Source organism: Bombina bombina, chromosome 5, assembly GCF_027579735.1.
Source record: "Bombina bombina isolate aBomBom1 chromosome 5, aBomBom1.pri, whole genome shotgun sequence".
NCBI classification, from domain to species: Eukaryota; Metazoa; Chordata; class Amphibia; order Anura; family Bombinatoridae; genus Bombina; species Bombina bombina.
The window spans coordinates 954,517,453-954,530,015 of NC_069503.1; positions in this window are offsets into that span (position 1 = coordinate 954,517,453).

Genomic DNA, 12,563 nt, shown 5'->3' on the forward strand with positions numbered 1-12,563 from the left:
CATAGCTAATTTTGTTCCTCACATATTCTAATCACTTTTGCCAAAAAAATTTGCACACATTGCTCATAAAATTTGAGGGAACATTGCATGGAGAGTAAAGTGCATTGGCATTGCTCTTCGCCACACGCGTGGGAAAAGCTTACATGGAAGATACATGGAGTTAGACAGTGAGTCTAACTGTTAGTGATTAGCAATGAGCACAGAAGTTGACTTTACTTATTTTTGCTAATAATCCCCTCACTTGTGTGTCTATATTGATACATTAACTTCTTAAGGACATATGACGGAAATTTTAGTCATAAAACAATTGAGCAAACTGAAAGCTGTGTCCTTAAAGGGTTAAAAATATATACCTGCCTGACAAAGGGGTTTATGTTTGACTATTATAATAATGGGGGTTGTGGAAAAAATTCCATTGTAAAAGGGAGTCCCAGGTGAAAAAAGTTTAGAAGCTCTGATCTAGAAGACTGTGTATGGTACAGTAGATTAGTTAAAAAAAATAGAAAATCATGTGACTTCCTGAGCTTGCAGTGTGTCCCCAGTCACAAATAACTCCACATCTAGCATATTTTTCCACTGCATTGCACATATAGTAAAAAAAGGAGAATGCATACCCTCTTGCTTATCAACAAAATTATCAAGCAAAATTATCTCTCTTCTCATCATGTTATGCACAATAACACTCAAATTCAACTTGGAATAGAGCTGTTTACTAAGCTTGAAAAGTGATCCTTCCATCAATACTCTATACCCTTCCTTGGCTATGTAATACTCAGAACTGGTTTTGAAACGGATCCTATTAAGCTCTACGGATTGGCCTAGACCAACTACCTTAAAAGCTTTTACAAAGATTGAAGTAGATTCCTCTATAGTTACTGCAGAAGTAGTACTGACTCAACGAAATCCTGAAATTGGGAAAATCCACCCTGTAGTCTTTTTCTCAAAAAAAATTCAACCCAGCGGAACAGCATTATGATATAAGCAAAAAAGAACTGCAAGCCATTAAGATGGCTTTGGATGAGTGGAGACACTTGCTGGAAGGTACAAGTCAACTCTTTCTGATCCTAATGGATGATAAGATTCTTCTGATAAGATTCTTCTCTACTTACAGTTCCTTTCAGGCCAGGTAGTCATTATTTTTCTCTAGTTTCAATTTTGTATTGTATTACACACTTGAAACAAAGAACATTAAAGCAGATGCTTTATCAAAACAATTTCAACCTCCGGACACAGGCATCGATTTTAGGAACCCGGAGATAATTTTTAGGAACCGGGAGATGGAAAAAAATGCTTGGACACCCAGTACAGGTCGTTCTCCTTCAGCCTTTTTATATGAGGGTCCAGGACCAGGACCCTCAACAGAAACAACAGCATGAAACACCACATATGCCATCCTTTTGCACAATAGAGTACAGGTATGGCATCGATTTTAGGAACCCGGAGATAATTTTTAGGAACCGGGAGATGGAAAAAAATGCTTGGACACCCAGTATAGGTTGTTCTCCTTCAGCCTTTTTATACGAGGGTCCAGGACCCTCAACAGAAACAACAGCACGAAACACCACATATGCCATCCTTTTGCACAATAGAGTACAGGTATGGCATCGATTTTAGAAACCCGGAGATAATTTTTAGGAACCGGGAGATGGAAAAAGATGCTTGGACACCCAGTACAGCTCGTTCTCCTTCAGCCTTTTTATACGAGGGTCCCGGACCCTCAACAGAAACAACAGCATGAAACACCACATATGCCATCCTTTTGCACAATAGAGTACAGGTATGGCATCGATTTTAGAAACCCGGAGATAATTTTTAGGAACCGGGAGATGGAAAAAGGGGCTTGGACACCCAGTACAGGTCATTCTCCTTTAGCCTTTTTATACGAGGGTCCAGGACCCTCAACAGAAACAACAGCAGGAAACACCACATATGCCATCCTTTTGCACAATAGAGTACAGGTATGGCATCGATTTTAGAAACCCGAAAATAATTTTTAGGAACCGGGAGATGGAAAAAGATGCTTGGACACCCAGTACAGGTCGTTCTCCTTCAGCTTTTTTATACGAGGGTCCAGGACCCTCAACAGAAACAACAGCATGAAACACCACATATGCCATCCTTTTGCACAATAGAGTACAGGTATGGCATCGATTTTAGAAACCCGGAGATAATTTTTAGGAACCCGGAGATGGAAAAAGATGCTTGGACACCCAGTACAGGTCGTTCTCCTTCAGCCTTTTTATACGAGGGTCCAGGACCCTCAACAGAAACAACAGCATGAAACACCACATATGCCATCCTTTTGCACAATAGAGTACAGGTATGGCATAGATTTTAGAAACCCGGAGATAATTTTTAGGAACCGGGAGATGGAAAAAGATGCTTGGACACCCAGTACAGGTCGTTCTCCTTCAGCCTTTTTATACGAGGGTCCAGAACCCTCAACAGAAACAACAGCATGAAACACCACATATGCCATCCTTTTGCACAATAGAGTACAGGTATGGCATCAATTTTAGAAACCCGGAGATAATTTTTAGGAACCGGGAGATGGAAAAAGATGCTTGGACACCCAGTACAGGTCGTTCTCCTTCAGCCTTTTTATACGAGGGTCCCGGACCCTCAACAGAAACAACAGCACGAAACACCACATATGCCATCCTTTTGAACAATCCAGTACAGGTATGGCATCGATTTTAGGAACCCGGAGATAATTTTTAGGAACCGGGAGATGGAAAAAGATGCTTGGACACCCAGTACAGCTCGTTCTCCTTCAGCCTTTTTATACGAGGGTCCCGGACCCTCAACAGAAACAACAGCATGAAACACCACATATGCCATCCTTTTGCACAATAGAGTACAGGTATGGCATCGATTTTAGAAACCCGGAGATAATTTTTAGGAACCGGGAGATGGAAAAAGATGCTTGGACACCCAGTACAGGTCGTTCTCCTTCAGCCTTTTTATATGAGGGTCCAGGACCAGGACCCTCAACAGAAACAACAGCATGAAACACCACATATGCCATCCTTTTGCACAATAGAGTACAGGTATGGCATCGATTTTAGGAACCCGGAGATAATTTTTACTGACTCAACGAAATCCTGAAATTGGGAAAATCCACCCTGTAGTCTTTTTCTCAAAAAAAATTCAACCCAGCAGAACAGCATTATGATATAAGCAAAAAAGAACTGCAAGCCATTAAGATGGCTTTGGATGAGTGGAGACACTTGCTGGAAGGTACAAGTCAACTCTTTCTGATCCTAATGGATGATAAGATTCTTCTGATAAGATTCTTCTCTACTTACAGTTCCTTTCAGGCCAGGTAGTCATTATTTTTCTCTAGTTTCAATTTTGTATTGTATTACACACTTGAAACAAAGAACATTAAAGCAGATGCTTTATCAAAACAATTTCAACCTCCGGACACAGGCATCGATTTTAGGAACCCGGAGATAATTTTTAGGAACCGGGAGATGGAAAAAAATGCTTGGACACCCAGTACAGGTCGTTCTCCTTCAGCCTTTTTATATGAGGGTCCAGGACCAGGACCCTCAACAGAAACAACAGCATGAAACACCACATATGCCATCCTTTTCCACAATAAAGTACAGGTATGGCATCGATTTTAGGAACCCGGAGATAATTTTTAGGAACCGGGAGATGGAAAAAAATGCTTGGACACCCAGTATAGGTTGTTCTCCTTCAGCCTTTTTATACGAGGGTCCAGGACCCTCAACAGAAACAACAGCACGAAACACCACATATGCCATCCTTTTGCACAATAGAGTACAGGTATGGCATCGATTTTAGAAACCCGGAGATAATTTTTAGGAACCGGGAGATGGAAAAAGATGCTTGGACACCCAGTACAGGTAGTTCTCCTTCAGCCTTTTTATATGAGGGTCCAGGACCAGGACCCTCAACAGAAACAACAGCATGAAACACCACATATGCCATCCTTTTGCACAATAGAGTACAGGTATGGCATCGATTTTAGGAACCCGGAGATAATTTTTACTGACTCAACGAAATCCTGAAATTGGGAAAATCCACCCTGTAGTCTTTTTCTCAAAAAAAATTCAACCCAGCGGAACAGCATTATGATATAAGCAAAAAAGAACTGCAAGCCATTAAGATGGCTTTGGATGAGTGGAGACACTTGCTGGAAGGTACAAGTCAACTCTTTCTGATCCTAATGGATGATAAGATTCTTCTGATAAGATTCTTCTCTACTTACAGTTCCTTTCAGGCCAGGTAGTCATTATTTTTCTCTAGTTTCAATTTTGTATTGTATTACACACTTGAAACAAAGAACATTAAAGCAGATGCTTTATCAAAACAATTTCAACCTCCGGACACAGGCATCGATTTTAGGAACCCGGAGATAATTTTTAGGAACCGGGAGATGGAAAAAAATGCTTGGACACCCAGTACAGGTCGTTCTCCTTCAGCCTTTTTATATGAGGGTCCAGGACCAGGACCCTCAACAGAAACAACAGCATGAAACACCACATATGCCATCCTTTTGCACAATAGAGTACAGGTATGGCATCGATTTTAGGAACCCGGAGATAATTTTTAGGAACCGGGAGATGGAAAAAAATGCTTGGACACCCAGTATAGGTTGTTCTCCTTCAGCCTTTTTATACGAGGGTCCAGGACCCTCAACAGAAACAACAGCACGAAACACCACATATGCCATCCTTTTGCACAATAGAGTACAGGTATGGCATCGATTTTAGAAACCCGGAGATAATTTTTAGGAACCGGGAGATGGAAAAAGATGCTTGGACACCCAGTACAGCTCGTTCTCCTTCAGCCTTTTTATACGAGGGTCCCGGACCCTCAACAGAAACAACAGCATGAAACACCACATATGCCATCCTTTTGCACAATAGAGTACAGGTATGGCATCGATTTTAGAAACCCGGAGATAATTTTTAGGAACCGGGAGATGGAAAAAGATGCTTGGACACCCAGTACAGGTCGTTCTCCTTCAGCTTTTTTATACGAGGGTCCAGGACCCTCAACAGAAACAACAGCATGAAACACCACATATGCCATCCTTTTGCACAATAGAGTACAGGTATGGCATCGATTTTAGAAACCCGGAGATAATTTTTAGGAACCCGGAGATGGAAAAAGATGCTTGGACACCCAGTACAGGTCGTTCTCCTTCAGCCTTTTTATACGAGGGTCCAGGACCCTCAACAGAAACAACAGCATGAAACACCACATATGCCATCCTTTTGCACAATAGAGTACAGGTATGGCATCGATTTTAGAAACCCGGAGATAATTTTTAGGAACCGGGAGATGGAAAAAGATGCTTGGACACCCAGTACAGCTCGTTCTCCTTCAGCCTTTTTATACGAGGGTCCAGAACCCTCAACAGAAACAACAGCATGAAACACCACATATGCCATCCTTTTGCACAATAGAGTACAGGTATGGCATCGATTTTAGAAACCCGGAGATAATTTTTAGGAACCGGGAGATGGAAAAAGATGCTTGGACACCCAGTACAGGTCGTTCTCCTTCAGCCTTTTTATACGAGGGTCCCGGACCCTCAACAGAAACAACAGCACGAAACACCACATATGCCATCCTTTTGAACAATCCAGTACAGGTATGGCATCGATTTTAGGAACCCGGAGATAATTTTTAGGAACCGGGAGATGGAAAAAAATGCTTGGACACCCAGTATAGGTTGTTCTCCTTCAGCCTTTTTATACGAGGGTCCAGGACCCTCAACAGAAACAACAGCACGAAACACCACATATGCCATCCTTTTGCACAATAGAGTACAGGTATGGCATCGATTTTAGAAACCCGGAGATAATTTTTAGGAACCGGGAGATGGAAAAAGATGCTTGGACACCCAGTACAGGTAGTTCTCCTTCAGCCTTTTTATATGAGGGTCCAGGACCAGGACCCTCAACAGAAACAACAGCATGAAACACCACATATGCCATCCTTTTGCACAATAGAGTACAGGTATGGCATCGATTTTAGGAACCCGGAGATAATTTTTACTGACTCAACGAAATCCTGAAATTGGGAAAATCCACCCTGTAGTCTTTTTCTCAAAAAAAATTCAACCCAGCGGAACAGCATTATGATATAAGCAAAAAAGAACTGCAAGCCATTAAGATGGCTTTGGATGAGTGGAGACACTTGCTGGAAGGTACAAGTCAACTCTTTCTGATCCTAATGGATGATAAGATTCTTCTGATAAGATTCTTCTCTACTTACAGTTCCTTTCAGGCCAGGTAGTCATTATTTTTCTCTAGTTTCAATTTTGTATTGTATTACACACTTGAAACAAAGAACATTAAAGCAGATGCTTTATCAAAACAATTTCAACCTCCGGACACAGGCATCGATTTTAGGAACCCGGAGATAATTTTTAGGAACCGGGAGATGGAAAAAAATGCTTGGACACCCAGTACAGGTCGTTCTCCTTCAGCCTTTTTATATGATGGTCCAGGACCAGGACCCTCAACAGAAACAACAGCATGAAACACCACATATGCCATCCTTTTGCACAATAGAGTACAGGTATGGCATCGATTTTAGGAACCCGGAGATAATTTTTAGGAACCGGGAGATGGAAAAAAATGCTTGGACACCCAGTATAGGTTGTTCTCCTTCAGCCTTTTTATACGAGGGTCCAGGACCCTCAACAGAAACAACAGCACGAAACACCACATATGCCATCCTTTTGCACAATAGAGTACAGGTATGGCATCGATTTTAGAAACCCGGAGATAATTTTTAGGAACCGGGAGATGGAAAAAGATGCTTGGACACCCAGTACAGCTCGTTCTCCTTCAGCCTTTTTATACGAGGGTCCCGGACCCTCAACAGAAACAACAGCATGAAACACCACATATGCCATCCTTTTGCACAATAGAGTACAGGTATGGCATCGATTTTAGAAACCCGGAGATAATTTTTAGGAACCGGGAGATGGAAAAAGATGCTTGGACACCCAGTACAGGTCGTTCTCCTTCAGCTTTTTTATACGAGGGTCCAGGACCCTCAACAGAAACAACAGCATGAAACACCACATATGCCATCCTTTTGCACAATAGAGTACAGGTATGGCATCGATTTTAGAAACCCGGAGATAATTTTTAGGAACCCGGAGATGGAAAAAGATGCTTGGACACCCAGTACAGGTCGTTCTCCTTCAGCCTTTTTATACGAGGGTCCAGGACCCTCAACAGAAACAACAGCATGAAACACCACATATGCCATCCTTTTGCACAATAGAGTACAGGTATGGCATCGATTTTAGAAACCCGGAGATAATTTTTAGGAACCGGGAGATGGAAAAAGATGCTTGGACACCCAGTACAGCTCGTTCTCCTTCAGCCTTTTTATACGAGGGTCCAGAACCCTCAACAGAAACAACAGCATGAAACACCACATATGCCATCCTTTTGCACAATAGAGTACAGGTATGGCATCGATTTTAGAAACCCGGAGATAATTTTTAGGAACCGGGAGATGGAAAAAGATGCTTGGACACCCAGTACAGGTCGTTCTCCTTCAGCCTTTTTATACGAGGGTCCCGGACCCTCAACAGAAACAACAGCACGAAACACCACATATGCCATCCTTTTGAACAATCCAGTACAGGTATGGCATCGATTTTAGGAACCCGGAGATAATTTTTAGGAACCGGGAGATGGAAAAAGATGCTTGGACACCCAGTACAGCTCGTTCTCCTTCAGCCTTTTTATACGAGGGTCCCGGACCCTCAACAGAAACAACAGCATGAAACACCACATATGCCATCCTTTTGCACAATAGAGTACAGGTATGGCATCGATTTTAGAAACCCGGAGATAATTTTTAGGAACCGGGAGATGGAAAAAGATGCTTGGACACCCAGTACAGGTCGTTCTCCTTCAGCCTTTTTATACGAGGGTCCAGGACCCTCAACAGAAACAACAGCAGGAAACACCACATATGCCATCCTTTTGCACAATAGAGTAAGGTATGGCATCGATTTTAGAAACCCGGAGATAATTTTTAGGAACCGGGAGATGGAAAAAGATGCTTGGACACCCAGTACAGGTCGTTCTCCTTCAGCTTTTTTATACGAGGGTCCTGGACCCTCGACAGAAACAACAGCATGAAACACCACATATGCCATCCTTTTGCACAATAGAGTACAGGTATGGCATTGATTTTAGAAACCCGGAGATAATTTTTAGGAACCGGGAGATGGAAAAAGATGCTTGGACAGCCAGTACAGGTCGTTCTCCTTCAGCCTTTTTATACGAGGGTCCAGGACCCTCAACAGAAACAACAGCATGAAACACCACATATGCCATCCTTTTGCACAATAGAGTACAGGTATGGCATCGATTTTAGAAACCCGGAGATAATTTTTAGGAACCGGGAGATGGAAAAAGATGCTTGGACAGCCAGTACAGGTCGTTCTCCTTCAGCCTTTTTATACGAGGGTCCAGGACCCTCAACAGAAACAACAGCATGAAACACCACATATGCCATCCTTTTGCACAATAGAGTACAGGTATGGCATAGATTTTAGAAACCCGGAGATAATTTTTAGGAACCGGGAGATGGAAAAAGATGCTTGGACACCCTGTACAGGTCGTTCTCCTTCAGCCTTTTTATATGAGGGTCCAGAACCCTCAACAGAAACAACAGCATGAAACACCACATATGCCATCCTTTTGCACAATAGAGTACAGGTATGGCATCGATTTTAGGAACCCGGAGATAATTTTTACTGACTCAACGAAATCCTGAAATTGGGAAAATCCACCCTGTAGTCTTTTTCTCAAAAAAAATTCAACCCAGCGGAACAGCATTATGATATAAGCAAAAAAGAACTGCAAGCCATTAAGATGGCTTTGGATGAGTGGAGACACTTGCTGGAAGGTACAAGTCAACTCTTTCTGATCCTAATGGATGATAAGATTCTTCTGATAAGATTCTTCTCTACTTACAGTTCCTTTCAGGCCAGGTAGTCATTATTTTTCTCTAGTTTCAATTTTGTATTGTATTACACACTTGAAACAAAGAACATTAAAGCAGATGCTTTATCAAAACAATTTCAACCTCCGGACACAGGCATCGATTTTAGGAACCCGGAGATAATTTTTAGGAACCGGGAGATGGAAAAAAATGCTTGGACACCCAGTACAGGTCGTTCTCCTTCAGCCTTTTTATATGAGGGTCCAGGACCAGGACCCTCAACAGAAACAACAGCATGAAACACCACATATGCCATCCTTTTGCACAATAGAGTACAGGTATGGCATAGATTTTAGGAACCCGGAGATAATTTTTAGGAACCGGGAGATGGAAAAAAATGCTTGGACACCCAGTATAGGTTGTTCTCCTTCAGCCTTTTTATACGAGGGTCCAGGACCCTCAACAGAAACAACAGCACGAAACACCACATATGCCATCCTTTTGCACAATAGAGTACAGGTATGGCATCGATTTTAGAAACCCGGAGATAATTTTTAGGAACCGGGAGATGGAAAAAGATGCTTGGACACCCAGTACAGGTCGTTCTCCTTTAGCCTTTTTATACGAGGGTCCAGGACCCTCAACAGAAACAACAGCAGGAAACACCACATATGCCATCCTTTTGCACAATAGAGTACAGGTATGGCATCGATTTTAGAAACCCGAAAATAATTTTTAGGAACCGGGAGAAGGAAATAGATGCTTGGACACCCAGTACAGGTCGTTCTCCTTCAGCTTTTTTATACGAGGGTCCAGGACCCTCAACAGAAACAACAGCATGAAACACCACATATGCCATCCTTTTGCACAATAGAGTACAGGTATGGCATCGATTTTAGAAACCCGGAGATAATTTTTAGGAACCCGGAGATGGAAAAAGATGCTTGGACACCCAGTACAGGTCGTTCTCCTTCAGCCTTTTTATACGAGGGTCCAGGACCCTCAACAGAAACAACAGCATGAAACACCACATATGCCATCCTTTTGCACAATAGAGTACAGGTATGGCATAGATTTTAGAAACCCGGAGATAATTTTTAGGAACCGGGAGATGGAAAAAGATGCTTGGACACCCAGTACAGGTCGTTCTCCTTCAGCCTTTTTATACGAGGGTCCAGAACCCTCAACAGAAACAACAGCATGAAACACCACATATGCCATCCTTTTGCACAATAGAGTACAGGTATGGCATCGATTTTAGAAACCCGGAGATAATTTTTAGGAACCGGGAGATGGAAAAAGATGCTTGGACACCCAGTACAGGTCGTTCTCCTTCAGCCTTTTTATACGAGGGTCCCGGACCCTCAACAGAAACAACAGCATGAAACACCACATATGCCATCCTTTTGAACAATCCAGTACAGGTATGGCATCGATTTTAGGAACCCGGAGATAATTTTTAGGAACCGGGAGATGGAAAAAGATGCTTGGACACCCAGTACAGCTCGTTCTCCTTCAGCCTTTTTATACGAGGGTCCCGGACCCTCAACAGAAACAACAGCATGAAACACCACATATGCCATCCTTTTGCACAATAGAGTACAGGTATGGCATCGATTTTAGAAACCCAGAGATAATTTTTAGGAACCGGGAGATGGAAAAAGATGCTTGGACACCCAGTACAGGTCGTTCTCCTTCAGCCTTTTTATACGAGGGTCCAGGACCCTCAACAGAAACAACAGCAGGAAACACCACATATGCCATCCTTTTGCACAATAGAGTAAGGTATGGCATCGATTTTAGAAACCCGGAGATAATTTTTAGGAACCGGGAGATGGAAAAAGATGCTTGGACACCCAGTACAGGTCGTTCTCCTTCAGCTTTTTTATACGAGGGTCCAGGACCCTCAACAGAAACAACAGCATGAAACACCACATATGCCATCCTTTTGCACAATAGAGTACAGGTATGGCATTGATTTTAGAAACCCGGAGATAATTTTTAGGAACCGGGAGATGGAAAAAGATGCTTGGACAGCCAGTACAGGTCGTTCTCCTTCAGCCTTTTTATACGAGGGTCCAGGACCCTCAACAGAAACAACAGCATGAAACACCACATATGCCATCCTTTTGCACAATAGAGTACAGGTATGGCATCGATTTTAGAAACCCGGAGATAATTTTTAGGAACCGGGAGATGGAAAAAGATGCTTGGACAGCCAGTACAGGTCGTTCTCCTTCAGCCTTTTTATACGAGGGTCCAGGACCCTCAACAGAAACAACAGCATGAAACACCACATATGCCATCCTTTTGCACAATAGAGTACAGGTATGGCATAGATTTTAGAAACCCGGAGATAATTTTTAGGAACCGGGAGATGGAAAAAGATGCTTGGACACCCAGTACAGGTCGTTCTCCTTCAGCCTTTTTATATGAGGGTCCAGAACCCTCAACAGAAACAACAGCATGAAACACCACATATGCCATCCTTTTGCACAATAGAGTACAGGTATGGCATCGATTTTAGAAACCTGGAGATAATTTTTAGGAACCGGGAGATGGAAAAAGATGCTTGGACACCCAGTACAGGTCGTTCTCCTTCAGCATTTTTATACGAGGGTCCCGGACCCTCAACAGAAACAACAGCATGAAACACCACATATCCATCCTTTTGAACAATCCAGTACAGGTATGGCATCAATTTTAGGAACCCAGAGATAATTTTTAGGAACCGGGAGATGGAAAAAGATGCTTGGACGCCCAGTACAGGTCTTTCTCCTTCAGCCTTTTTATACAAGGGTCCAGGACCCTCAACAGAAACAACAGCATGAAACACCACATAAGCCATCCTTTTGAACAATCCAGTACAGGTATGGCATCGATTTTAGGAACCCGGAGATAATTTTTAGGAACCGGGAGATGGAAAAAGATGCTTGGACACCCAGTACAGTTCGTTCTCCTTCAACCTTTTTATACGAGGGTCCCAACTCCCGGACCCTCAACAGAAACAACAGCATGAAACACCACATATGCCATCCTTATGAACAATCCAGTACAGGTATGGCATCAATTTTAGGAACCCGGAGATAATTTTTAGGAACCGGGAGATGGAAAAAGATGCTTGGACACCCAGTACAGGTCATTCTCCTTCATCCTTTTTATACGAGGGTCCCGGACCCTCAACAGAAACAACAGCATGAAACACCACATATGCCATCCTTTTGCACAATCCAGTACAGGTATGGCATCGATTTTAGGAACCCGGAGATCATTTTTAGGAACCGGGAGATGGAAAAAGATGCTTGGACACCCAGTACAAGTCGTTCTCCTTCATCCTTTTTATACGAGGGTCCACGACCCTCAACAGGCATGACAGCATGAAACACCCCATATGCCATCACTTCCTTTTGCACAATCGAGTACAGGTATGGTATTGTTTTTAGGAACCCGGAGATAATTTTTCAGAACTGGGAGATGGAAAAAGATGCTTGGTCGGTCCTCCTACTTCAAATTTGGGGCACTGCACATGCAATCTACTGACGAGTACAGGTTTGGGATTGCCATTTCTGAAAAGAAATTTCGGCCGGGTACCTTCCACTGCG